At 41.1% G+C, this 27,641-nt stretch overlaps 1 protein-coding gene across 8 annotated transcripts in view; it reads right to left on the bottom strand.

The window, feature by feature from the left end:
* The window catches only part of LOC122557667 (leucine-rich repeat-containing protein 4C), a 998,121-nt gene extending 976,779 nt beyond the window's left edge, over positions 1 to 21,342 (bottom strand). For 4 of the 8 annotated variants that reach the window (XM_087996325.1, XM_087996323.1, XM_043705489.2 and 1 more), the window contains exon 1: positions 20,884 to 21,342. The gene's annotated coding sequence lies outside the window, so the exon portion shown is untranslated. The remainder of the gene's footprint in view (positions 1 to 20,883) is intronic. The other 4 variants (XM_087996324.1, XM_043705485.2, XM_043705484.2 and 1 more) reach the window with 1 other exon arrangement.
* Positions 21,343 to 27,641: the final 6,299 nt, after the last annotated feature.

Raw genomic sequence — 27,641 nt, 5'->3', positions numbered from 1 at the left:
CAAGGCTTTGCCCGCACGGTCTTCAATCCAGGGCAAGGCTCGCTGGTGGTCTCACCACTGCCTGATTAGCTTGTAGCTCAATGACCATTCCCGGAGATAGGAAGTGCAAGTTTCAAAACTAAGATTCCCAATGCCCCAGAAAGTTTCTGTCCACTACTCAGACCAAATTTTGTGTTTATGAAGATTGTTCAATAAATAATGATCACTTACAATGAATTGCCTAGTGAGCAGAAAATCAATTGCAACATAATCTTCAAAAGGAAAATAAAGTGACTATATTAAAAGACTTGTTTAGCAAATCTTCCACTTGTTTGTAAAAAAAAGTTGAATCGGATCAAAGACTCAAAAGCAATGGATAAATGCATAATTATATAGAGTCTTATTATCTGTTGTCTGTTAACTTTACAGGCTTTATACTCATAATTTTTCTCTAAAATTAACAAATGGCAACATCCATCTAAGGGATAATTTCATGAAAGAGCAGTTCTGATGTGTAGTCTTACCAGCTGGCAATGCAATCAACAGTTCAAGCGTAAACCACCCACAATTTTCCTTCTGCTCACTGGATACAAAACTATACAGCACCGATACCTAAAATTCCATTAGCTGTGATTTTCCAATCTTGTATTCCCAGTTGGAGACCTCACTCACTGGAAACACATATCAAAAGCTTAAAGCATCCTTTGAAATTATTTTCGAACCATTTAATGTGAATTCTTGCATTTCCGTGATTTCTGCCGAGTCTCCTAATTCTGTAAAATTACTTTTTCATGCCATGATGAAAATTGGTATAGAGTTTTTTATCTGTTTGATAATAACTTGTGCTGATGTTAGTCATAGGCTATGCTATTTCCAGAGGTTCAAGCCTGCGTTATTGGGTTAGCTCAGTTGGCTGGATGGTTGGTTTGCAATGTCAGTGATACCATCAGTGTGGTTTAATTCCTGTAGTGGTTGAGGTTACTATGAAGAGTCCCACATTCTCAAACTTGTCCCTCACTTAAGATGACCTTCATGTTAAACCACCACCAATCATCGCATTCTAATGAGAGAGTGGGTCTATGGTGACTTGACCTCTTCTTCCCAAATGGGTCAGTGCATTGGATGTCTTTTCTGCACTCGTAAAACTGCACTGGCTAGCAAGTCTGTTTCTGCTCTGAGTCCCAACATCTCTGTCTTTATCTCTTCTAAGAATAATGATTGTCAAACTCTCAAGAGGGTCTGTAAACTCATCATTTACATTCTATTGCACAGAATACCAATTATAGCTCTCCAATAGCCTTTCCATTTTTCTCCTCCTACAGTCTTGATAACATGTTGATGTCATCATAGGCATATTAATTCCATTACACTGCAAATAAAGTTTACCAGATATGTTTTCTTTTATTTCATTTTGTCATCTATCGACAATGGATTTACTCACCATTTCTCACTTGTCGAATTACCTGACATATGCTGCCACTTAGTCAGGCTGGACAAAGGAACTTACTTCCCCTCGTCTCCCCACCCTGCAACCCCAAACCTCACCCGAGAGAGTGCAATAAAATTTCCAACGAAACACGTGGTTGATAAGATTTGTAGTAAATTTTCTTCTCCATGATCCTTGCAACTTAAAACCACATTTCAATTGAACAACTACTGCCATTGTCAGGTCAGATTGTGCACTTGTTAAGCTCACTAAAGGAGCTGCTTACGTTTCTCGTACCCTGGTTACCACAATGACAGTTCTTAAATTCAATTAATTTAACAGCCAGGCATTCATGCATTGGGTCTAATTCAAATAGGTATACAATGAGATCAAAGAAGTTGTCTCACTAAAATGTACCATAAGTTCCTAATGGGGAAACGCAAGTTTAGCCCTGCAAGCTGTGGACCCTCCTGATGTACTTGTTTCCTCTCATGCTGTAGCTGAAATATCTGTGTCAATGCTTCTCTGTATATTTTCAGTGACTAAAGGAATGCGTCAGGGAGAGTTCATGGAAGTTATTCCAGTAGTTCTTAGTTTATGTGCCTGGCTAGTTCGGCAGATACATGTCAAACATGAACTCGTGACCTTGTATTATTCCGTATTCTACCTGAAATTGTCTCATTTTACGTGCCAATGTTGGCTCAATGATTCTGGGTTCAGGTCTCACTTCAATGACTTGTGAATTTAATCTGAACAGACACTATCTGATTGACTACCGAGAGTAAGCTGCAGCATCAGAAATGCCATCTATTGGGCGAGATATAAAACCCACCCTCTCAAGTGGATAGAAAGATTCCATGGTGCAATTTCAAAGAAAAGCCAGGCAGTTAGTCTTGGCATCAAGGGAAATTTTTATCTCCAAGCCAACAAAATGATCTGATTAATAGTGCTGCATATGGGATCTTGCTGTGTGCAAATTGGCTGACAGGTTTCCTGCACTACAACACTGACAACATTTCAAAAACCACTTAATAGATCGTGAAGTGCTTGGGATATACTGAAGATGTGAGAAATGTTGCTTCAATTCTTTTATATGATCAATGACGGCTTTACATTAGTTTCACAATGACCTTTTGACCATGACGGTGTAAGAATAAAAGGCTAAACTAATGCTAGATTACCCAATTATGATGGATATGACCCAGACATTAGAAAGGACGATCTTTATTTTTCATCCTATGACTCTTCCATGACACGATCAGGAACAATGAAAAGCAAATGATGTTATGTTACCTTTAAATTTAGAAGGAGGATAAAAAATTAAGTATGAGGGTTATTTTAAGGCAGAGGTCAGGTATATCTTCTAATTGTATTGAAAATGAATTTTTAAGCTAGTTTTATACTTAATTGATTGAAAGAATGGCTCCTTACACACCATTCCAAACTGGAACTGAAGTCATTTGTCTTCAGCAATAATGGCCTAAATCAATGAAAATATATTTTTATTCAATCAAGAAAATGGCCATTCGCATTTCAAAAATTATAACTTTGATATCCTATTCAAATTTAACCACCTGATGAAGGAGCAGTGCTCCGAACTCTGGTGCTTCCAAATAAACCTATTGGACTATAACCTGGTGCTCTGTGATTTTTAAACTTTATACCCCTCTCTTCTCTTCCCCCCCCTCCCCCCCCCCCCCCCCCCCCCCCCCCCCCAACCCAAGTCTAATACTGGCAAAGCTGAAAATGTGTTGCTGGAACAGCACAGCAGGTCAGGCAGCATCCAGGGAACAGGAGCATCGACGTTTCGGGCATAAGCCCTTCTTCAGGATAATACCGGCAAATCCAAATCATAGCTTTTTTCTTCATTGATTCATGGGTTATGGATTTCACTGGCTAGGTCAACATTCATTGCCCATTCCTATTTGCCCTTGAGAAGGTGGTAGTGAACTGTCTTCTTGCACCAATGCAGCCCATTTGGTGTTGGTAGGTATACTCACAATTCCAGGAAAGATTTCCAGGATTCTAACCCAATGTCACTGAAGGTACACTTCTATGTTTTAAGATTGAGAAAGCTAGGATTAGACAGGGGTCTAGATTAGACAGGGGACAAGGTAGCCAGGATGGAACTGAGGAATGGACTAAGAAGAGTAAGAAGAGCTAGAAGAGGGCATGGAAAAGCCTTGGCGGATAGGATTAAGGAAAAACCCAAGGCATTCTACACTTATGTGAGGAACAAGAGGATAGCCAGAGTGAGGGTAGGGTCAAGATCAGAATGGTGCTGGAGAAGCACAGCAGGTCAGGCAGCATCTGGGGAGCAAGAAAATCAACGTTTCAGGCAGAAGCCCTTCATCAGGAAAGAGGGTTCTCATGAAACGTCGATTTTCCTGCTCATCAGATGCTGCCTGACCTGCTGTGCTTTTCCAGTACCACTCTGATCTTGACTCTAATCTCCAGCATCTATAATTAATGTTAATGTTAAGAAGGAGGATGTGCTGGAAATTTTGAAAAACATGAGGATAGATAAGCACACTGGCTCAGACAGGATATATCCAAGGTTGCTAGGGGAAGTAAAGGAAGAGATTTCTGTGCCTTTGGTGATGATCTTTACGTCCTCATTGTCCACTGTAGTAGTATTAGATGTCTAGTGGGTGTCAAATATTATTCGCTTTTTCAAGAAAGGTAATAGGGATAACCCTGAGAATTACAGGCCAATCAGTCTTACATCAGTAGAGGGAAAATTATTGAAGAGGACTCTGAAACAGAGAAGTTATGATCATTTGGAAAAAGCATTGTTGGATTAGAGATAGTCAGCATGGTTTTGTGGGGTCATGCCTCACAAGCCTTATTGAATTCTTTTGAGGATGTGACAAAACATAGTGATGAAGGTAGAACAGTGGTATATATGGATTTTAGCAAGGTGCTTGATAAGATTCCCCATGGTAGGCTCATTCAGAAAGTAAGATGCATGGATATAGGAAAATTTGGCTGTCTGGATATAGAATTGACTGGCCCATAGAAGACAGAGGGTGGTAGTAGATGGAAAGTATTCAGACTGGAGCTGGGTGAGCAGTGGTGTTTCACAGGGATCTGATCTGGGACCTCTGCTCTTTGTGATTTTTATAAATGACTTAGATGAGGAACTGGAAGGGTGGGTTAGTAAGTTTGCCAATGACACAAAATTTAGTGGAGTTGTGGAAAGTGTGGAGGGCTGAAAATGCGCAGCAGGTCAGGCAGCAGCCAGGGAACAGGAGAATCGACGTTTCGGGCATAAGCCCTTCTTCAGAAAGTGTGGAGGGCTCTTGTAGTTTGCAACAGGACATTGATAGGATGCAGAGCTGAGCTGAGAAGTGGCAGATGACATTCAACCTGGAAAAGTGTGAAGTGAATCATTTTGGAAGGTCAAAAATGATTACAAGGTTAAAGGCAGGACTCATGGCACTGTGGAGGAACAGAGGGATCTTGGGGTACACATCCATAGATCCCTCAAAGTTCCCACCCAAGTTAATAGAGTGGTTAAGAAGCGTATGGTGTGTTGGTTTTCATTAGCAGGGGGATTGAGTTTAAGAGCCATGAGGTTATGCTACAGCTCTCTAAAGCCCTGGTTAGACCACACTTGGAATATTGTGTTCAGTTCTGGTCGCCTTATTATAGGAAGGTTGTGGAAGCTTTAGAGAGGGTGCAGAGGAGATTTACCAAGATGCTGCCTGGACTGGAGGGCATGTCTTACGAAGAAGAGTTGAGGGAGCTAGGGCTTTTCTCATTTGAGCAAAGAAGGATGAGAGGTGACTTGATAGAGATGTACAAGATGCTGAAAGACATAGAGTGGATAGCCAGAGACATTTCCCATGGCGGAAATGGCTATCAGGAGGGTGCATAATTTTAAGGTGATTGGAGGAAGGTTAAGGAGAAATGTCAGACATAGGTTCTTTACACAGAGGGTGGTTGGTGTGTGGATTGCACTGCCAATGCTTGTAGTAGAGTCAAATACATTAGGGACATTGAAGCAACTCTTGGATAGACATATGGATGGCAGTAAAATGAAGGATATATAGGTTAGATTGATCTTAGAGTAGGATAAAAGGTTGGCACAACATCGCAGGCCGGAGAGCCTGTACTGTGCTGTACTGTTTTATGTTATATGTTTCCAAGTCAGGATAAAGAGTGACTTGGAGGGGAATTTGCAGGTGATGGAGTTGCCATGTATCTGCTGGCCTTGTCCTTCTAGATGTTTGGATCTCTGGTGAATTTCTGCAGTTGGTACACATTGCTGCTCCTGAGCATGGGTGGTAGAGGGACTGAATATTTATCGATGCGGTGCCAAACAAGTGGGCTGCTTTGTCCTTCATTGAGAAAAGCTTCGAGTGTTGTTGGAGCTGAACTTATCCAGGCAAGTGGTCGTATTTGATCACACTCCTGTCTTGAACAGGGTGGCCTGGCTCTGGGGAGTCAGCAGGTAAGTTACTCACCAGAAGATTCCCAGTCTCTAAAATTCCAGTTGTACTTTCATAGAGGGAGCATTGAAATAGTTTTCATTATTTTTGCCCTTCTAAATGTACCAGCTAGTTGAGTTTGAGATCTTGTTGACTTATGAACCAAAATACAGTGACAAGTGTTACACAGGCAGATTGTACCATACCAAGTGCATCAGTGTAACAGAAGACAGTGCAGAATACAGCATTACGGCCAGGGAGAGAGAACGAGAACGAGAGAGAGAGAGAGAACGAGAGAGAGAGAGAGAACGAGAGAGAGAGAGAACGAGAGAGAGAGAGAACGAGAGAGAGAGAGAACGAGAGAGAGAGAGAACGAGAGAGAAAGAACGAGAACGAGAACGAGAGAGAGAGAGAACGAGAACGAGAGAGAGAACGAGAGAGAGAGAGAACGAGAGAGAGAACGAGAGAATGAGAGAGAGAACGAGAGAGAATGAACGAGAGAGAACGAGAGAGAACGAGAGAGAGAACGAGAGAGAACGAGAGAGAGAGAACGAGAGAGAGAGAACGAGAGAGAGAGAACGAGAGAGAGAGAACGAGAGAACGAGAGAGAGAGAGAGAACGAGAGAGAGAGAGAGAACGAGAGAGAGAACGAGAGAATGAGAGAGAGAACGAGAGAGAATGAACGAGAGAGAACGAGAGAGAGAACGAGAGAGAACGAGAGAGAGAGAACGAGAGAGAGAGAACGAGAGAGAGAGAACGAGAGAGAGAGAGAGAACGAGAGAGAGAGAGAACGAGAGAGAGAGAGAGAAAACGAGAGAGAGAGAGAGAACGAGAGAGAGAGAGAGAGAGAACGAGAGAGAACGAGAGAGAACGAGAGAGAGAGAACGAGAGAGAGAACAAGAGAGAGAGAGGGAGAACGAGAGAGAGAGAGAGAACGAGAGAGAGAGAGAGAGAGAACGAGAGAGAGAGAGAGAACGAGAGAGAGAGAACGAGAGAGAGAGAGAGAGAACGAGAGAGAAAGAGAGAGAGCACGAGAGAGAGAGAGAGAGAGAGAACGAGCGAGAGAAAGAGAGAGAGAAAGAGAGAGAACGAGCGAGAGAGAGAGAGAGAACGAAGAGAGAGAGAACGAAGAGATGGAGAGAGAACGAAGAGAGGGAGAGAGAACGAAGAGAGGGAGAGAGAGAAAGGAGAGAGAGAGGGGGAGAGAGAAAGGAGAGAGAGGGAGAGAGAAAGGAGAGAGGGAGAGAGAAAGTAGAGAGAGGGAGAGAGAAAAGAGAGAGAGAGGGAGAGAGAAAAGAGAGAGAGAGGGAGAGAGAAAGGAGAGAGAGAGGGAGAGAGAAAGGGGAGAGAGAGGGAGAGAGAAAGGAGAGAGAGAGGGAGAGAGAAAGAAGAGAGAGAGAGGGAGAGAGAAAGGAGAGAGAGAGAGAGGCGAGAGAAAGGAGAGAGAGAGAGAGGGAGAGAGAAAGGAGAGAGAGAGAGGGAGAGAGAAAGGAGAGAGAGAGAGGGAGAGAGAAAGGAGAGAGAGAGGGAGAGAGAAAGGAGAGGGAGAGGGAGAGAGAAAAGAGAGAGAGAGGGAGAGAGAAAGGAGAGAGAGAGAGAGAGAGAAAGGAGAGAGGGAGAGAGAGAGAGAGAGGGAGAGAGAGAGAGAAAGGAGAGAGAGAGAGAAAGGAGAGAGGGAGAGAGGGAGAGAAAAAGAAGAGAGAGGGAGAGAAAAAGAAGAGAGAGGGAGAGAAAGAAAAAGAGAGAAAGGAAAAGAAGAGAGAAAGAAAAAGAGAGAGAATGAGAGAAAACGAGAGAAAACGAGAGAGAGAACGAGAGAGAGAGAACGAGAGAGTGAGAACGAGAGAATGAGAACAAGAGAATGAGAACGAGAGAGAGAGAATGAGAGAGAGAGAACGAGAGAGAACGAGAGAGAGAGAGAACGAGCGAGAGAGAGAGAACGAGAGAGAGAGAGAACGAGAGAACGAGAGAGAACGAGAGAGCACGAGAGAGAACGAGAGAGCGAGAGAGCACGAGAGAGAACGAGAGAGAACGAGAGAGAGAGAACGAGAGAGAACGAGAGAGAACGAGAGAGAGAGAGAGAGAACGAGAGAGAGAACGAGAGAGAGAGAACGAGAGAGAGAACGAGAGAGAACGAGAGAGAGAGAGAACGAGAGAGAGAGAGAGAACGAGAGAGAGAGAGAGAGAGAACGAGAGAGAGAGAGAGAACGAGAGAGAACGAAAGAGAGAGAACACGAGAGAGAGAGAGAACGAGAGAGAGAGAGAGAGAAAACGAGAGAGAGAGAGAGAGAGAGAACGAGAGATCGAGAGATCGAGAGAGAACGAGAGATCGAGAGAGAACGAGAGAGCGAGAACGAGAGAGAGAGCGAGAATGAGCGAGAGAGCGAGAACGAGCGAGAACGTGAATGAGCGAGAACGAGAACGAGCGAGAGAGAGCGAGAGAGAGCGAGAACGAAAGGAGAGAGAGAGGGAGAGAGAAAAGAGAAAGAGAGAAAGGAGAGAGAGAGAAAGAAAGAGAGAAAGAAGAGAGAGAGAAAGAGAGAAAGGAGAGAGAGAGGGAGAGAGAAAGGAGAGAGAGAGGGAGAGAGAAAGGAGAGAGAGAGGGAGAGAGAAAGGAGAGGGAGAGAGAGAGAGAGAGAAAGAGAGAGAAAGAGAGAAAAAAGAGAGAAGAGAGAAAGAAGAGAGAAGAGAGAAAGAGAGAGAAAAAGAGAGAAAGAAAAAGAAGAGAGAAAAAGAAGAGAAAAAGAGAAGAGAGAAAGAGAGAGAGAGAAAGAAGAGAGAGAGAAAGAAGAGAGAGAGAAAGAAGAGAGAGAGAAGAGACAAAAGAGAGAAAAAAGAGAGAGAAAAAAGAGAGAAAAAAGAGAGAGAGAAAAAAGAGAGAGAGAGAAAAAAGAGAGAAGAGAGAAAGAGAGAGAAAAAGAAGAGAGAAAGAAAAAGAGAGAAAAAGAAGAGAAAAAGAGAGAAAGAGAGAAAGAGAGAAAGAGAGAGAAAAAGGAGAGAGAAAGAAGAGAGAGAGAAAGAAGAGACAGAAAAAGAAGAGAGAGAAAAAAGAGAGAGAAAAAAGAGAGAAAAAAGAGAGAGAAAAAAGAGAGAGAAAAAAGAGAGAGAAAAAAGAGAGAGAAAAAAGAGAGAAAAAAAAGAGGGCGAGAGAGACAAAGAAGAGGGAGAGAGAGCACGCGAGAGAGCGCGCGAGAGAGCACGCGGGGGAAGAGGGGGAAGAAGGGGAGAGGGGGAGATCTGACTTCAAACATAAAATAAAAGCTTAGCACAACCCAATGTAAAGTTGAGAGAATGCTGCACAAAACATTCATTGGAAAGAAGATTTAATTGTGGTTTAGTGGGATGCCCTTGGCTGCACTGGAGTAAACCATCCAGCTGGTACACCATGAAAAATCATAATGTGCATATGCAGCCATATGACAAGACATGACTAACTACTGGCACACTGTTGGGTCACAGGATATAAACAAGATCAGCAACCACAGGGAAGGACAAGAGAAAAGATGTGACGTGAGTTGTCTTAAATTTAATTGCATTTTGTAATGGCTGGTCAACTTCTTCAAGAAGGTGCTTCACTTTTAATTGTCTGAAAAATGGGCAAGGTAGTAATATCTCAAGATCTAAGAACTGTCCATGTCAATAATTCTATTCTGATGGCAAATTTAAGGCAGTGGGTAACTTAAACAAAAAAAAGGCAATGTAACACTTATACAATGTAAGAGGTTCTGATGTGATGGTCAGACCTGTCTTCAGACACAGAAGTGAAGTGCAGTCATGCAACTGCATCAGAACCATAGTCATGCAAAGCACAAATTATATGGTGAAATTTTTTTAAACTATTTTACACAGCACAGCAGGTATAGCACATATTGTAAACCAAATAGTGCTGAGTATATTAATTCTGCTCATTAATGTTTCACTGAATCAGGACTACTATTCCCATTTGTCAAACACTTTTTTGATCCTTAATAACTGTTCTACAGAAATTAGCAAACACCAAAAGCAGTTCAAGGTGTTGAGTTGTTGAATGCTCAACTTGATGACCTCCAAGTTCCAGTTTTCTGGTTCTCTGCCACTCAGTTGATGAACTTTGTTAATTCTCCACTAGGTGGAGAACCAACACTAGACAAAGAATTCTACCCTGAGGGTGGGAGAGGAAGAAAACTGATTGTTTGACTTACCCACTAAGTAACTAACTTGGCAATCAGACAGCAGTGAAAAGAGTAGTTATCTAGACTCATACTGGAGTATACAGAAAGCATTTAGAAGTGGGAATTTTATTTTTGTTTCAAAAATGCAATCATCCAACAGTGAGAGAGAAGCTGAAATGTTCACCAAGCTCTTGGCTGAATTCATTCAAGTAAAGAACAGCAGATACTGAAGATTGGAAGCAAAACAGAAATTGCTGGAGAAACTCAGCAGATCTGGCAGCGTCCGTGAAGAGAAAGCAGAGTTAATGTTTCAAGTCCTTTCTCCAGAATCCTTCCCTCTACAGATGCTGCCAGACATGCTGAGTTTCTCCAGCAATTTCGGTTTTTGTTTCCGATCTTCAGTATCTGCAGTTCTTTATTTTAATTCATTCACTTGATATCTCATTTGATACTGGTAACATCAGGTGCTGATTGGAATAAATGGGGTTGGTAAATGTGAACTTTAAAACTTAGCCAAGAGCAAAAACAGAAATTGCTGGAGAAACTCAGCAGGTCTGGCAGCACCTGTGAAGAGAAAGCAGAGTTAATGTTTTGAGTCCTTTCTCCAGAATCCTTCCCTCTACAGATGCTGCCAGACTTGCTGAGTTTTTCCAGCTATTTCTTCCAATCAGCACTTGATGTTACCAGTATCAAAGCATTTATCAAATCATCTGTCAACTGTACTGCACATTTTAACATTATAAGGGTTTCAAAATAAGTCACATTAATTTCAACATTCAGTCAGTCTTTCACTTTCAGTGGTTATACATGAAAAAAAGAGAAAAAAATTCTGAAAATATGGATAGAATGGACATTTCTGTATCATATTGACCTGAATCTTCCAGTCAGGGCCAATCACCCTCTTTCTATCATTGGCCAGGCAAGAAATTATCCGTTTAATTTCCTTTTATTTTAAATCACCTTTCCAATCAAAGAGCCTGCTAAACTCGGCAAGTATGGAAATCCTTAGTGACACTAGTGAAGGAAATCCACACAAAACTACACTGCTTTTTACAGCACTAGCTATAATTTCCTAGTCAATAATGTTCAAAAGTAATAATGAATTGGGAGAAAACTAAATACAATCCACTAAATGCAATTTGAAAATACAAAAATCATGGTGAGTGATAAATCAGTCATGCTGAACATGCAAGTAATTGAAACATTGGACAAAGTTATATCGAGTTTCTAGCTTGCTGCATGAAGTAAACAACTAGTGTGATCTAGCCTCAAATGTCATAAAAGAACTAGCCAGTGGATGACAGTGACTGGCTATATTGGTAAAAGGAAGAGTCAGTCAGGAAATTTCTACAATAAATGTCCAGCACAAAACAATTCTGATATTTCTACATGGGCCACACATCCACAATACAGCATCCAAGTAAACTTATAACAGGAGCTCTAAAAAGAAAAACAAAATTACAAAATTCCCTGTTTCAGCTGCACTATAAAATGAGTTGTATGTTTGTTACTTCATGGTTGCTTAGATTAAAATTTCTCCTCTCTCATTAAAAGTCTTAACATACCTCAGACCTCATTTTATCTGCAGAAGTGATCTGACCCATATAATTAATTAATCTTAAAATATTTTAGATTATTAAAAATAGCAGAACTAACAGTGCAATACCTCAAGCTGTTGAATTGTCTTGCCCAGTCTTATCAGGTTAGAGCGCCAAGTGAGGACATTGATTTCTGTTAATTCTCCTTTCATGTCAGGCATTTGTCAGATTTTACCAGCATCAGAGCTCATTTAAAGTCAAACAGGACCACTCTCCATATTTCCTCTCAAAAAGCTTTAGACCATGCTGCAGTGAACAATGTTGGCCGGGGAGTAGGAATGGAATGTGAGACCTTGGGGAAGAATTATCAAAGCACAGGACCTTAGTTTGTGGTCTTTCTCCTCATTGTAGAAGGTTATAAAATAATGAGGGGCATGGATAGGATTAATGGTAGTTGGCTTCTCCCTAGGATGACGAGGGGCAAATATTTTGCACAAAGGCTGGTTCACATGATTTTCCTGAGGAGGTGGTGGATGTGGGTACAATTACAATGTTGAAAAGGCATTTGTATATGTACATGGATAGCAAGGTTTTAAGGAATATGGGCCAGGAGCAGGCAGATGGAAGTGGTTTAGTTTGGGATTATGCTTAGTGTGAACTGTTGCCGTGTTGTGTGACTCTGCGACTCAACATCTAGATTGCTTGACTATAGTAGACCTTCAGATGTTTCTAAGAGGTAAATGGAGAAGTGGGGTGCAGAAGTGGGTCCCTAAGAGAGTAGAATAGGTGAAGTAAATCACTGAAATGGTATGTTGGCTAAGTGGTAGGGGTGAAATTGGGCAAGGGCTACAGCACAGTCAAGGGGTATTTGGAGCATTAGGATGAGTTGGTTAGTCATTTAGGAGGTTAGTGGGTGTCAGGGTGCCAGCTGTCAACTTACTCAAGAGATAGACATGGTTTTAATTTGCCAGGAAATTCTGGGCAACTATCCAAGGAAGTCAATCATTATGGGCAGTATGGTGGTTCAGTGATTAGCCCCAGAGAACAGGGTTCGATTCCACCCTCCAACTGTCTATGTGGAGTTTGCATGTTGTCCCTGTGTCTGCGTTAGCTTCTCCTGGATGCTCCAGTTTCCTCCCACAGTCCAAAGATGTGCAGATTAGATGTATTGGCTGTGCTAAATTGCCTGTGGTGTTCAGGGAATATGCAGGGTAGGTGAATCAAACATGAGAAATGCAGAGTTATAGGGATAAGGTAGGGGGATGTGTCTGGGTGGAATGCTCTTCAGAGGGTCGGTATGAACTCAATGGCTGAATGGCCTACTTCCAAGCTGTAAGGATTCTTTGAGTCTCTCTCTGAGTCTCTGACTCTTATTCAGATTTGGGAACATTCAAGCAGGGTCACAGGGAGATGTGGAGTTGCTCCATCACCAGGTTAAACTTGCCAGGCACTTCCTGCACAGTCACTGTGTTGGGACTTCATGGAGGTCCCACACATCTTTTTGAGTATATCTGGTGTCCAACCAATGGGTGGAAAGATGATCTGGGCCAACATTTGCATTCACGTCTTTAGTTGATTGGGACTATTATAACTTCTGAAATCAGAGCTTGCTGAAACATAATGGAACATTGGTGCGTGTCTGCAGTCTCACATTCTGAGCTTACCTGACTGAATTAACCAAGTTACCAAGGATGCTAAGGAGATACTAGAGGAAATCCCTCTGACACTTGCGTCACTTTTGTAAATGCAGGTTTCGTAACTATGTCTAATTATTAAAACAAATGCACAATTCTATAATTTAATTAAAGCAACATGCAGATCATAGGGATTGCTATCAATAACCCTTTCTTTCATACCAACATTTTAAGGCAAATAGGTGAGAATATTTGGGATATCCTGACTATATCTACCGAAGTCTTCTTGTTCTGTGAACTATTGGTATAGATTGGAAAGTTGTGCAATTTATTCATGCTTACAATTAATAACAGCTTATATATTTATAGATAGCAGCCTATACATTGTAAAATTTCTCAAAGCATTCCAATATTAAAAAACCAAAGATGGTACCAAGCAAGATAAGAAGATATTAGGTGAGATAACCAACTTGCTCCAAGAGGTAAGTTTACAGAAGTATCTTAAAGGAGGACGAAAGTGAGGTCTAAAGACAAGTGAAGGAGGGAATTCCAGAGTTTGGGGTCAAGGCAACTAGAGGTATAGCCAACATTTTTTAATTCTATTTTTGTTATTCATGTATGGAATATGGGTGCTGCTAAGAAGGACAGCATTTCTTGCTTATGCCCAGCTTCCCATAAACAGAGGGCAGTTAAACATCAATGAGATTGCTGTTGGGTTTTCAGTCACTTATAGGCTCGGCCAGGACAGTGGTGACACCATTCAAACCAGAGATGCTCAAGAGGCCAGAATTAGAAGACGACGTTATCACAGGGGATTATGGAGCTGAAAGCAATTACAGAGATAAGGAGGGAGAGGTTCTTAAAGATTCAAAAATTTAAAAACAAGGCATTGCTTGACCAGGAGACAGCATAGGTCAGTGAAAACTTGGGAGGAAGATTGAACTAGACTTGGCACTGAATTTTAGATGACCATAAATTTAGAGAAGGTTGAACGTGCAAGGCCAGCGAGATGTGCATTGGAATACTGAAGTCTAGAGGTAATGAAGGCATAAGTGAGGACTTCAGCGAGAGATATGTTCAGGCAGTTGAATGACTTGCAGTGATATTCATTGATGGTACATTGCATGTACCTTGCGAAGCTCTCTAAGAATCATATATGTTTCAATCAGGACATCTATCATTCTTCTAGACTCCAATGAGTACAAGCCCAAACTAATCAATATTTCTTCAATATTCTGCATTAAGATCAGTCTAACTATCCTTCCCTGAAGCACCTCCAATGCTTGCATATCTTCTCTTATGAAAAGAAACCAAAATTGTTCACAGTATTCCAGTTGTGTTCTGATGAGTCTTGTGTAGATTTGGCAAACCCCTCACTATTTGCAGACTCTTTGGATATGCCTACCCTATTCTTTTTGTGATTCATATGAGGATCTCCAAGACCCTCTGTGCTGCAACATTGTGCAGTCTTTCTCCATTGAATTAATATTCAGCTCATCTATTATCTCCTTCTAGAAGACATTTGATTTAAATTCCCAAAAAGTGACAATTAGTTAATATTGAAACCTATGGAATTGAAGACAAATTGGTGATTAATTGCAAGATTCTTGAGCTTCTGGGTAGCAAGAGAAGGTAAAATGGGCAAGTGGTCTATTTGGCAGCTTGGAACTAGCAGAGTCTGTTAAGGCCTCAAATATTCACCGTTGTTATTAACAACTTAGGTGACTAACTAGAAAACCACATCTCCAAATTTGTGATTGACAAAGCTCATGGCATGGTCAGTGTCGATAGAAGAATACATTTCCAAAGACAATGTTAGGTTGTGCAGATGTTAAATGTGAGGTCATCTAATTTGGACCTAAAAAGGATAGAACAGATATTTTCTAAATGATGAATTGTCAAAAGACAGTCAGAGTCCAGGATAGCTGGGCGTGCAGGTACATAAATCATTAACATCTCCTGGACTAGCTGATACAGAAAATAACCTTAAAGACTAATTAATTGTAGGCTTTTATATGAAGGGCACCAGAATACAGTAGAGTAGAAATCATGTGAACGTTACCTGGACTGTAAGGGTTAGGTTATGAGGAGACCTTTCACATTCTTTTTGTGTACCCTGCTGAACTGATGGAGTAGATTTAGATAAAGAGGTCTAGGGGGCACAGTTTAAAAATTGAAGGCAAATCTTTCATCAGTGGAGGAAATATTTGCTCAGGTTGTAAAGTTCACAATTTTTTTTCTCAAATAATGTTAGCTCAATCTGGAAATTTTGTTGTTACCGTTAACCAATGTTATGAATGGACATGGTAGTGACATTACAGCGTTAGATCACAGTTCAAACAAGCTCTTATTAAATGGATGAAAACTCACACGCAGTCCCCCCTTCAGTTTGGCCATTTTACACATGTTTAGACAAAGGATATATGAGGAATTCAGAAGAATGGCATTCTTCTGTTATTATAATTCCTCCAATGTTTCTACTAAGCACAAAAATAAAACAAGATCTTACACTGGGTATTATCCAAGAATATTGCCTGTAATTCACATTCTGTTTCAATATTCTCCTGTTTCTGTTGATCCAATGTAATTTGCATGATCAGCAAATGCTTCAGAAACATTATGACTAATTCATTTACACCCACACTACGCACTAAACAATGATTTAACTGCGGGTTTAATCGTATAACAAATGAGCATATACAGTCCACTTTTCTTTTAAGTTTTACATCGCATGTTTCAAAAGCAGCCCTGGACAAATTGAATACAGCTGGGTCAGAATGTTTACACCCAAGCTGCTCAGTATTCATTAGATTTTACAAAGAGTGGAGACCCATGGCTTTTTAGGCCTCTTCTGACAGTGAGTCAAAGCAACATGAAGTACAGTACCAAATAATTGTACTCATAGATACACCTTTTAACTTCAGACAGACAGAGTTGTTACTGCTATCCATTCTATGGATGCTTGTGATTTTATCTCAGATAATTAAATGACAGTCCATTACAATTTCAAATCACTGGTAAAACTGAAAAAGAAACTTTCAAAACCATAAGGTGCATGAAATTAAATCTAAAGAAAACATTTTGGTAGTTTTCAAGTGAAATGCAATACATTCATCCTTCCCTTACGGCCAAACATCTATGAGATTGATGGAATTCAATTTTAGGTTTTAATCAATCTAATTAAATCTCTACAAAGAACAAAAATAAGTACTTCAGTTTTTAAAATGTTTCAAATATTATACCAAAAATAATTAAAAATTTAGGTATTTATGATATTCTATTGGCAATTATGCTGACACGAAATAGACATAGTGATGACATATAAAAATAGAGAATAACTTATTCAGAGCTCAATTAATCATATTCCCATTTTTGAGCTGAAGTATATAATTATGTACTGAGTCATAAATGGATAGAGGGAGGTAGCTAAAATCTATCCTTTCATTTCAAATGGCAAAAATCACTAAGTAAAGTATAAATGGCTTCTCTCAACTGATTTGTTTTTACTCTGATGGGAAATGGGCGTTGCAGACTTTATCACAATGTATACTCCATCTTAACTGCTGTTGTGAAAGCAGTTTTGAGTTGCCTTCTTAAACTATTGCAGTACACCTCATGCAGGTACACAAACAGTGTTTTTGGGAAAGAAGGTCCAGGGGTTTCATCTTTTGACAGGAAAGGTATGGTAAATGGTTCAAAGTAAGAATGGTGCATGAACTGGAATGGGCGTTTGTAGGTAGTGGTGACCCCATTTGTATAAGGCTCTTGTTTTTGTAGGTGGAATAGATCACAGATGTGGAAGGTGCTGTCAAAGAAGCCTTGATGTGTTGCTGCTGTTGAAGTTATAAGTCTTACACATTGCTGCCACTCTGTGTTGGTGGTGGAAGGATTGAATACTTAAGTTGATAGATGGGATACCAATCATGAGCTTATGCTCGAAACAGCGACTCTCCTGCTCCTTGGGTGCTGCCTGATCAGCTGTTCTTTCCCAGCTCCACACTTTTTGACTACCAATCAAGAGATGTGCTGTGTCTTAGTTGGTGTTGAGATTCTTGAATGGTAATACCATAGAATGTCAGAAGGATGGGGAATGGTAAGATTATTTCCTGTTTAGAATCACTGTTGTCTAATACTTGGGGTGGAGGGGGGCACATATGTCACTTGCCACTGACCACTGAAGGCCTGAAAGTTATCATCTATATGTCACACAAAATGCTTCATGTTTGAGGAGTTGTGAATGGAACTGAACATTGTGCAATCAATTACCTAATAATGGAAGGGAAAAGCAAAAGATAATTGGGTGTAGGTCACTCCCCTGAGGAATGCCTTGCAACTTAGATGATTGACCTTCAACCACCATAACTATCTTCCTTGATGCTAGACATGCCTCCAACTGCTGGAAGGTTTTCCCCCTGCTTCCAATTCTACCAGAGTTCCTTGATCGAATGTTGATGTCAAATGAACTCACACGCAGTCTCCCCTTCAGTTTGGCCATTTTACACATGTTTAGACAAAGGATATATGAGGAATTCAGGAGCTGAGAGGAATTGGTTGAACTGAGCATCCAGTGAGCACATTATTTCTGCGTAACTGCAGCTTGATAACACTGCAAACAGCACCTTTCATCACTTTTCTGATGATCGAGAGGAGATGGATGGGGTGGTAATTGGTCACTTGTTTGGCATTTTGGTGGACTGAGAGAAAGTGAGAACTGCAGATGCTGGAGATCAGAATTGAAAAAAGTGTGGTGCTGGAAAAGCACAGCCGGTCAGGCAACATCTGAGCAGCAGGAGACTCAACTGGGTATACAGGGGATATTGCCACATTATAGGCACCAATCTAATAGCTGTACAGAAGCAGCTTAGCTAGGGGTTCAGCAAGTTCTGCAGCACAAGGTTTTAGTCCAATTGACCAGATTAAGTGCGAATGTTTGTTGTAATATAGAACATAACATATTTTCCAATCACAATTTAAAGAAAGAAATGCTGGTTAAAAGGGGAGTTAAAATTACTTTGATTCAGACTCAAAGTCATTATCATCATGTCTCAGCAGAAGAGTACCACCAGAATGATTCCTCAGAAGAAACCCAAATCTTACATAACTTTCAAATTACTTTGCTACTGTCTGGATTGACATCATCTCAGTCATTAGGACTCAAAATCATTATTGCTGAGGTGTGTATACAATAACTTTTACATGATGCACTTGTATTTGTGTGTCACAAGATCATTACATTACTGACTATTAATCTATTAGCAATTCGCTGCAAAGGTGGCTGAATTTCAACCAAATCTACTGTTGACAGTGTTCCCTGGTGTGTTTCAGAATTTTGGATTAAAATTATCGTTACTTAGCAATTGGGAAAAGCTCAAAGCTACAAATAATAAGTAATGAAAATTCTCTATACTTTAGCAATTATTAATATAGAAGATTATTTAAATATTGTCTATACCTTTAGTAATATGGAGTTCTAACTGGATACTAGCAGACAATGGATTGCTTTTATAATGCTCCTTTTTATGCAGTCTTTGATAAAGATATTTGAATTTAGTCAATTAGTCGATGCCTAAGTGGAACAGAAATGTTGGGTACATACCAAATTCACAAAGACCAAATGCATCATTTTCCATACAAGCTCAAATTTTGATTTGAATGTGTTTAAAGCAATTATCTTCACATCATTAAAATGTATTCTTTTAAAAACTATACCTTAAAGAAAGCACATTGGAATTGAAAAGAGCTAATAAGCTATGTTATTTTATATTAAAGAATGTCATATAACAAATGGAAGGATTTGTCAATATCACCATAATTGTATCACAACATGTTAAAACATCCAAGTGCTCTTCAGGCAATGAGTGACTTTGTGTGCAATGATGATTAAAAATATATATCTTATGCCATCTCTCATGATATTAACAAAACCAAAAGCTATGCTTCACCTACTGAATCCAGAATTAATTAGATAGCTCATTACAAAGCGACCATAGTCTCCCAATCTCAAAACCAAGCAAACATTTTTTTTAAAATGTTTGTTGATTCTTCAATAGAACATAGTGAGTTATGCCCTTTCCAGTAAGTACATTTTCAAATCATAGTTGCAGCCGTCACCACTACAAGTTGGAAAATGTTCTCTGTGAAACACAACATTGTGAAGTTAAAACAAGAATCCTAATATAATCAAAATGGTCAGATCATGCAGCTCGTTAATAGGTCCAAATTCATGCAGGTAGCAGAGACTCAATCCCAGTTGATCACAGTTAATTGAACACAATGACAAAAAAAGAGAGCGGGATGTATTTGTCGTGATCAAATTCAGCACGCAGCTAACTACAGCCAAAGAGTCATAGAGATGTACAGTATGGAAACAGACACTCCGGTCCAACCCGTCCAAGCCGACCAGATATCCCAACCCAATCTAGTCCCACCTGCCAGCACCTGGCCCATATCCCTCCAATATATTGCTTTATATATTTATTTATATATTTGCTTTAGATCACAATTCCACACAATGCAACCAGAGGAGAGAAATGTGAGGCATTTGCCTTAAAAAATGCCCAGATGAACTGAGAAAGCATGTCTGCACACAGGGAGTCCTTGTGATCCAGAAATGCCTAGATGGAGAGATTTGGAAGCAGATTCCATAGCAACAGTCAAAAGAGAATTGGATAAATACTTGCAGCAAAGAGCAGGTGGGATTAAGAGCTGACACCAGGCAAAATGGGCTGAACAGACAGCGCTCTGTAAATAGCCCGGGCAGCTCTGTACAGTGGCAATGCTAGCAAACACGGTGAAGATGGGAAATCTGAAAACACAGCCGCAGGCACGGAGGGGTGGTTGAGTCAACAGCGAGGGAGAATCCGAGGCGCGGCACACATGTCTCCAGGCTGGCCCAGGTTTGGAGCTGAGGCGAGTTGCTGTCCGTTCACCGCTAGGGACTGCCAAGTTCTGTCTGACCCTTCAGTACTGCCGAGGCAGACAGCAACCTCAGCACTGGGGCCGAGGGTGGTTCACCTCGCTATGGGGAGGGGGCAACAACAGAGAGCAGAGTTCGTGCTACTCATACCCCAAACCCCACTCACCTTTGTAAAAAAAAATTAAATGACACCACGCTGTCAACCTCGTGGCTCAAATTTTCAAGCGAGGAAATGAAAGCTTATTTTTACTAAACTTGGGGTTACACTAACCAGCAACTTGGTACAATGTCCTTTAAAAAAAACAGCGCAAAAATGAAAGCAGCACGTTCAATGCAATGGTCAGTGACTGCAAATACGTCCCGCGGTTATTCCTTATTTCATTATTTCTCTCTCTCTCTCTGTCTGTCCCTCCTCTAGACCCAACTGTTTCTCCCCGGTCAGCCAGTCTGACTTTGCCAGCGGGAGCTCTATCCAAAGTAGAATTGATGCACACACGATTGGAGGAAGCCGAAGAGCAGACGGTTCATTTTGATGAGAAACCCGGCGCTCTTAAAGTAACAAATAAAAGCTCCCCCCAACAAAAAAAAGTTTACTTTTTTCTAATAGTATCCACCTCTGAATTAACACAATTTTAGCCTCTAAGACCAAAAAATGAGGACACGTCAGTTTAGTACTTCAGTGTTTCCCATATTTAAAAATTGCGCAGAGGGCCCAGCATTGATTCACTTTTCAAAAACCTCTGCAAATGGTGATTCCAATTTACACTCATTCTGAATCGTAACGCCAGGAAAAGTCATCAACTTACCAGCGAGTGAATCATCCCGATATTAAATACAAAGAAAAAAACCCTCCAAACGACAGTTGTCTTCTCTCTCCGCCACTTCGCGCTCAAAATAAAACAAAACGTTGGATTAAATGATAAAGAAGAGAGCGGTGGAGGATTTGGGAAGTTCAGTGACTGGGACTGCCTGCTGAACCCTCAGTCCCCAGAGTCGCCCTGCTGTCTGTCAGGGTTTGCGGCTGCTTGTCCCCCCCCCCCCTCTCCCGGGCTTCAGAAGCAGCAGATCACGGCTGTCACGATCGCTGCGTCCCAATCCCGAGCTCATCTCATCCCGAGCTCCCTGGCATCATTCCACCGCATGAGGGAAGTGAGGAGGAGGAGGAGGAATGATCGAGCTGTCCCTTCCTCTCTTCCCTCACCCTCTGCCACACACTGCCCTGGGGGAGCGCGGCAGTGAGATTGATTCTGCTGCTACCTGCTAACCACTCACACTCCTCCCCCTCTCTATCGCCCTTCTCCCTCCTGTCCTCCCCTCCCCTCTCCTGCTTGCTCTTTGGAAGCTCTGCAGCGCTGCGTTTGCCTCAGTCAGTCTCTGTCTTAACTTCACCGGGGGGGGGGGGGGGGTTGAGAATGGGAGGACGGAATATTAATGATCAAACTCGCTCTCTCCCAGTATGCGCGCCTCCTGGGCCACTGCCACTTCACTTTCGCTGGCGTTATACTGTGGACGCCTGCGCACTGCGGATGAGATTACTGAGCAATTTGCAAGGAAAAGAAAAAAGAACTCATTTTCAATAATTCACCGGCAAACGCCAACCTGAACAAAACTGGTTCCTCCACCATTCTGCACGGATTAAGGAGCGAAACTGACTTAGTATCTCTTCAGCTTTATGTTTTGTGTTCGTGAATTGCGGTCTGTTTTGCTGAACTATAACCAGTTGCATTCTCAATGGTCCAGCTGTTTTACAGGAGAATGCTTCTATTTTGCTTTGTATCAAGTTTAACAACAAGTATTGCAAAACAGTAGGTGGGTGGAAAGAGATGGAATTAACTTATATCTCGGTAAGACAACAGGGAGGGAATCTTGAAGAGTCTTCTACTGTTCATGACACTGCGAAATTCCCCCACTAGTGATATTTTTAATCAACTTACTTAGACACATATCTGGGGTAGGCGGGATTTCAACCCTCCATTATTACTCGGTCTGCTCAGAGCTGTTATGGCACACTTCTGGAGCAAGGGGAAAAATCACACAACACCAGGTTATAGTCCAACAGGTTTAATTGGAAACACACTAGCTTTCGGAGCGACGCTCCTTCATCAGGTGATTGTGGAGGGCTCAATCGTAACAATTTATAGCAAAAAATTTAGTGTGATTTACAGTGTTCTGGAGCAAGGTGGGACTTTACCCCTGGGTCTCCTGATTTAGAAACGAAAAATAAAATCAGAAATTGCTGGAGAAACTCAGCAGGTCTGTACCACTGCGCCAAGTTACATGCCCATTCCCCATCATCCGAAAGTCCAGAAACGTGAAGCCGCAATTGTTCATTGCTGTGTGTTAGCCGAAGCAGAATGCTGCTTTAGCCGAAAGTAAAAATCCGGACAATACAAAACGCACTGGGATTTAGCATCAACACGATTTAGGATTTGGTTGTGGCCAGTTTGGGGGGGGGGGGGAGGAAAGTTTGATGCTTGTTTGCAGAAGTTGTTGAGAAGCACGAACACGTAGAGAGATGTGGGGAATGCTCGGTTTCCCGATATGTGCTCTTCCAGCACCACTGATCCAGAATCTGGTTTCCAGCATCTGCAGTCATTGTTTTTACCTTCCCGATATCCTTGTACGTACAGCAACGCTTGCAGTCGACCGGTCAAAATCTGAGCTCAGATACACCGACAATGTTGTTTTATTATCACAGGTGACCGGGGTGACCTGTCTCAAATGAACCGACTGGAGGGAGCTGACTTGTCCGCGTGCCGACTCGCCCTCTTAAAGGTGCAGTTTATCTGTGCTGGACACTGGGGATATGTCCAACCGTGTGGAATAATTCCTGCCTGATACCACGTGCTGGGTGCTGTACTGGAGATACCTAAGACACGGCAGATACTTCGCCTTCTCGATCGCAAAGAAAACGCACAATTATCTATGTATCACTTCATTGTGACCCCCAATGAAAATGTTAAATATCTAATGTTCACTAATGTCCTTCAGGGACGGAAACTGTCATCCTTACCTGGTCTAGCCAATATGTGACTCCAGACCCACAGCAATGTAGTTGAACCTTAATTACCCTCTGGGCAATTAGGGATGGGCAATAAATGCTGGCCAGGTCACAGATATCCATATCCTGTGAATGAATAAAATATATCCTGTCACTGCAGATCAGGCATGGTTTGCCATCCAGTAAGGTATGTCTTGCTGCACTTAGTAATGATGTCATGTCTCTCTGCAATTTGCATTTCCAATATCATAGTCAGAGATGTACAGCATGGAAACAGACCCCTCGGTCCAACCCGTCCACGCCGACCAGATATCCCAACCCAATCTAGTCCCACCCGCCAGCACCCAGCCCATATCCCTCCAAACCCTTCCTATTCATATACCCATCCAAATGCCTCTTAACTGTTGCAATTGTACCAGCCTCCACCATATCCTCTAGCGGCTCATTCCATACACGTACCACCCTCTGCGTGAAAAAGTTGGCCCTTAGGTCTCTTTTATATCTTTCCCCTCTCACCCTAAACCTATGCCCTCTAGTTCTGGACTCCCCGACCCCAGGGAAAAGACTGTCTATTTATCCTATCCATGCCCCTCATAATTTTGTAAACTTCTAAGGTCTCCCCTTAGCCTCTGACACTCCAGGGAAAACAGCCTCAGCCTGTTCAGCCTCTCCCTGTAGCTCAAATCCTCCAACCCTGGCAACATCCATGTAAATCTTTTCTGAACCCTTTCAAGTTTCACAACAACTTTCTGGTAGAAAGGAGACCAGAATTGCACGCAATATTCCAACAGTGGCCTAACCAATGTCCTGTACAGCCGCAACATGATCTCCCAACTCCTGTACTCAATACTCTGACCAATAAAGGAAAGCATTACCAAACACCTTCTTCACTATCCTATCTACCTGCGACTCCACTTTCAAGGTGCTATGAACCTGCACTCCAAGGTCTTTGTTCAGCAACACTCCCTTGGACCTTACCATTAAGTGTATAAGTCCTACTAAGATTTGCTTTCCCAAAATGCAGCACCTCTCATTTATCTGAATTAAACTCCACCCGCCACTCCTCAGCCCATTGGCCCATCTGGTCCAGATCTTGTTGTAATCTGAGGTAACCCTCTTCGCTGTCTACTACACCTCCAATTTTGGTATCATCTGCAAACTTATTAACTGTACCTCTTATGCTCACATCCAAATCATGCTTTGCCACATGAATGTCATATTCAGTTGTTACATATTGCCATCCCTGTTTACCATGGAGAAGTTACTTGCAATTTTCACATATCCAAAGTTATGGCTCTTGTGTTAACACTCACATTTGTTGAATAAAACAAAGAACTATGTATGTTGGAGTTCTGAAAGGAAAACAGAAGTTGCTGGCAAAACTCAACAGGTCTGGCAACATCTGTGGAGAGAAAGCAGAGTTAATGTTTCAAGTCCAGTGACTCTCAATCAGAACTTAAGATTTACCCAATTGGAAATGTGAACTCTGCTTTCTTCCCACATATGCTGCCAGACTTGCTAAGATTCACATTTATTTTACAAGTTTGGCTGATCTGCAACTTTATTAGCAAATAGAAGTTAAACAAGCCAAACTGCTGAAAGCACAATTCTCATAAGTAATTTGTAGCACCTGCATTATCTTCTATCTCCTGCTTTAAAAAATATAATGCTGCTCTCTGGTTATGATAGAGGCTCCAAATTCATTCCTACACATAGCTTTTGGGAAGTGTCTCCAACTCTTAACACATCTCCTTGGCAAATATTGGAAGGATTCCTGGTTGATACTCAACTAGTTTGGCCAATTTACGTTACCATGAAATCCTGAATAGGACTTTGAAATAACTGCACAGAGGCTAGTATCTCATCACCAAGTCACCCTTTCCTTACATGTGCATAGTACATATAGCCAGCCAGTTTAGAGTTAGTGCCCAGAATCAGGAGAATCTAAATCCCCTACTTATCTCTTTTTTTTTGGAGGGAGAAATGATGCACTCCACTCCCTGCAATCCCCTACTTATTTTTTTTTAACAATTTATTTTTATTTTATTTTTTTTCTTTCTCTTTTTATTTTTTTTTTCTTTTTTCCCCACACTACCACCTAAGTGCGGTAGTGCTTATTTTATCCCCCGCACCCATGGTGTGTGTGTATACATGTGAAACACAGTGAAGGACACAAAGTGCACGAATTTTTTATTCAATTTCCACCACCAGGAAGATAGGAAAACACCCGGGTGGCCAGTGACAAACACTGCCCTTCACATCAAAGGGCAGTGCTGTGTGATCAAAACAGTGAAGGGGAGGGTAGGGACTAAATCAAAATAGAGTTGGAGGGAGAAATGATGCACTCCACTCCCTGCAATCCCCTACTTATTTTTTTTTTGCAGAATGCAATGAAATTCCCCTCTTTATTCTTTTTTTTATTCCTATTTAATTTTTTTTCTTTTTTTTTTCTTTTTTAATCCCTTGTTTCTTTTTTTTTTTATGGTGTGTGTGTGCAGGTGTGAGGCACAGTGAAAGACACAAGGTGCATGAATCTTTATTTAATTTCCACCACCAGGAAGATAGGAAAACACCCGGGTGGCCAGTGACAAACACTGCCCTTCACATCAAAGGGCAGTGCTGTGTGATCAAAACAGTGAAGGGGAGGGTAGGGACTAAATCAAAATAGAGTTGGAGGGAGAAATGATGCACTCCACTCCCTGCAATCCCCTACTTATATCTGTCAGCCAGATTAGCCCAGGTTAACAACCCCAATCAAGGATCTTAATAAGATCCACCTTGTCCCAATCACTACAGACTTGAACCCAGAGTTTCAGCCACAGTGATGATATGCAACACCCAACAAGAACTCTCTGCAGCATAACTTACCTACATGAAGAGAATTAGAGGCTGCAGAATTTGAAATTATGCACAAAATTGACTAGCGTCCATCAGAAATGCAGTTTCGCAGACTTATTTCACAAGATTAAGCTAGGTCATTTCTTAACTTATACAACACAATCTGATCTATTTTCATGCTCCAGTATTACTTGCTAGACTACCAATCTTGAAGAGTTTGAGCTGCAGGCTTTTGTTACAGCCCTAAAGAAAAGTGAAATAAGGAGGGAACGAGAATTTGATTAAGAAAGTACAATAATAGGGGAGAACAAAGGTTAAGTTTTAATTTTGAAAAAAAAAGTCGCCAATAATAATTTTTAGAGCTACAGAGGTACTATCATCATTAGAATTTGCTTCCACATGAATGAACCAACCCTAACATTTTACCTGGCATGTACAGTGGTCATGCACAGCAAACCTCTCAGAGATTTTAATGTTGAATCTATTGGTGATAAACCAGTATAGCAAAGTGTGTCAAGGAAATAGCTGACAGCAACTTCTGGATTTCCACACTTAACTGCATAGTTTGGATGCCGGAAGTTGCTAACTAATTTTCTCCAATACAGTAATGAATTCAGGGAGTGTCTTTTTTTTTGCCATTGCAAATCCAGGCCAGTTTTTACATCATTTTTTAAAAAGAAATAACTTCTATTTTGGCCTCAGTGGGCTGGCTGACCTCCTTCTGCTTCTGCATCATTTTATGATTCTGTTTGATTTCATTTCACACACAAGCCACACTTCAAATAGATTGCCTTTTTAAAAAATTGTGAAATATACAAAATGCATAAGAATATAATTAAAAGTAGCTCATAACTCACAAGAAAGTATTGAAAAGCATTAGATCACAACAATTAAGTACAATTCTTACACACCACTGATAAACCTTATTTTAATCTGGATTTGCAAGTCTCAAAACTTTACCTAGATTTACACATCTCTGCCAGAGAATCATTCAACCAAATGAATTTACAATTGTAAGCACACAAGATGCCCCACCATTTACAGGCATATTTAATTACATTTTTGTGTTATAGTAAGTTATGTTTACTCTGAAAATACTACTATATCAGAACACTGCTCCCACCCTCCCAAATCTTTACAATAATACTTGCACTCTCACGCAAAATATCTTCTCACTGACAGTAAACAAAGGCATTCACTTTTTACTAAGATAGCAAGGAAGATAAATTGAACAAGCCTTAAGCAAGGAGAAAATATGTTTTGATATGTGTTTAAACCATGCTTGTTAACTTCACTGCTTGAATATTGCTCTGCCTGATTACTTTCAAGATTATTGCATGTGGTTGATGCTTCTCATACTGTTTGTTGGTAGCACACATCCATTAGGAACCCAGTATTGCAATATCTAACTCAATTTAAAGCAAATCTGCAAATTTAATGGGGAGGTACAGTCTGACTACTGTTGATGCGGAAATCTTTCTGATTGTCGTGCTTTGGAAGATCTAATAATCATTGACTACAGAAGGGAGAACCCATTCAGGATTCCTGATGTAGTATTGGAGGTGTTTGTAAAGAGTTAGAAAGAAGGAGCAGAAATCCTCAAAAATGAGCTGGATTGGCTGAAACTCTCCATCCACAAAATCATGAGTTAGTAACAAGAGATAGAGGCATATGTTAATGCCTGGAGTGCAGTCCCAGAAACTATATGCAGTTTTGGAAGATGTT

This window comes from Chiloscyllium plagiosum, unplaced genomic scaffold (genome assembly GCF_037043375.1).
Source record: "Chiloscyllium plagiosum isolate Xiang-an unplaced genomic scaffold, Cpla_swu_hap1 HiC_scaffold_18, whole genome shotgun sequence".
Taxonomy (NCBI): Eukaryota; Metazoa; Chordata; class Chondrichthyes; order Orectolobiformes; family Hemiscylliidae; genus Chiloscyllium; species Chiloscyllium plagiosum.
The sequence above is the reverse complement of the archived record's forward strand: the minus strand, read 5'-3'. Positions and strand labels throughout refer to the sequence as shown.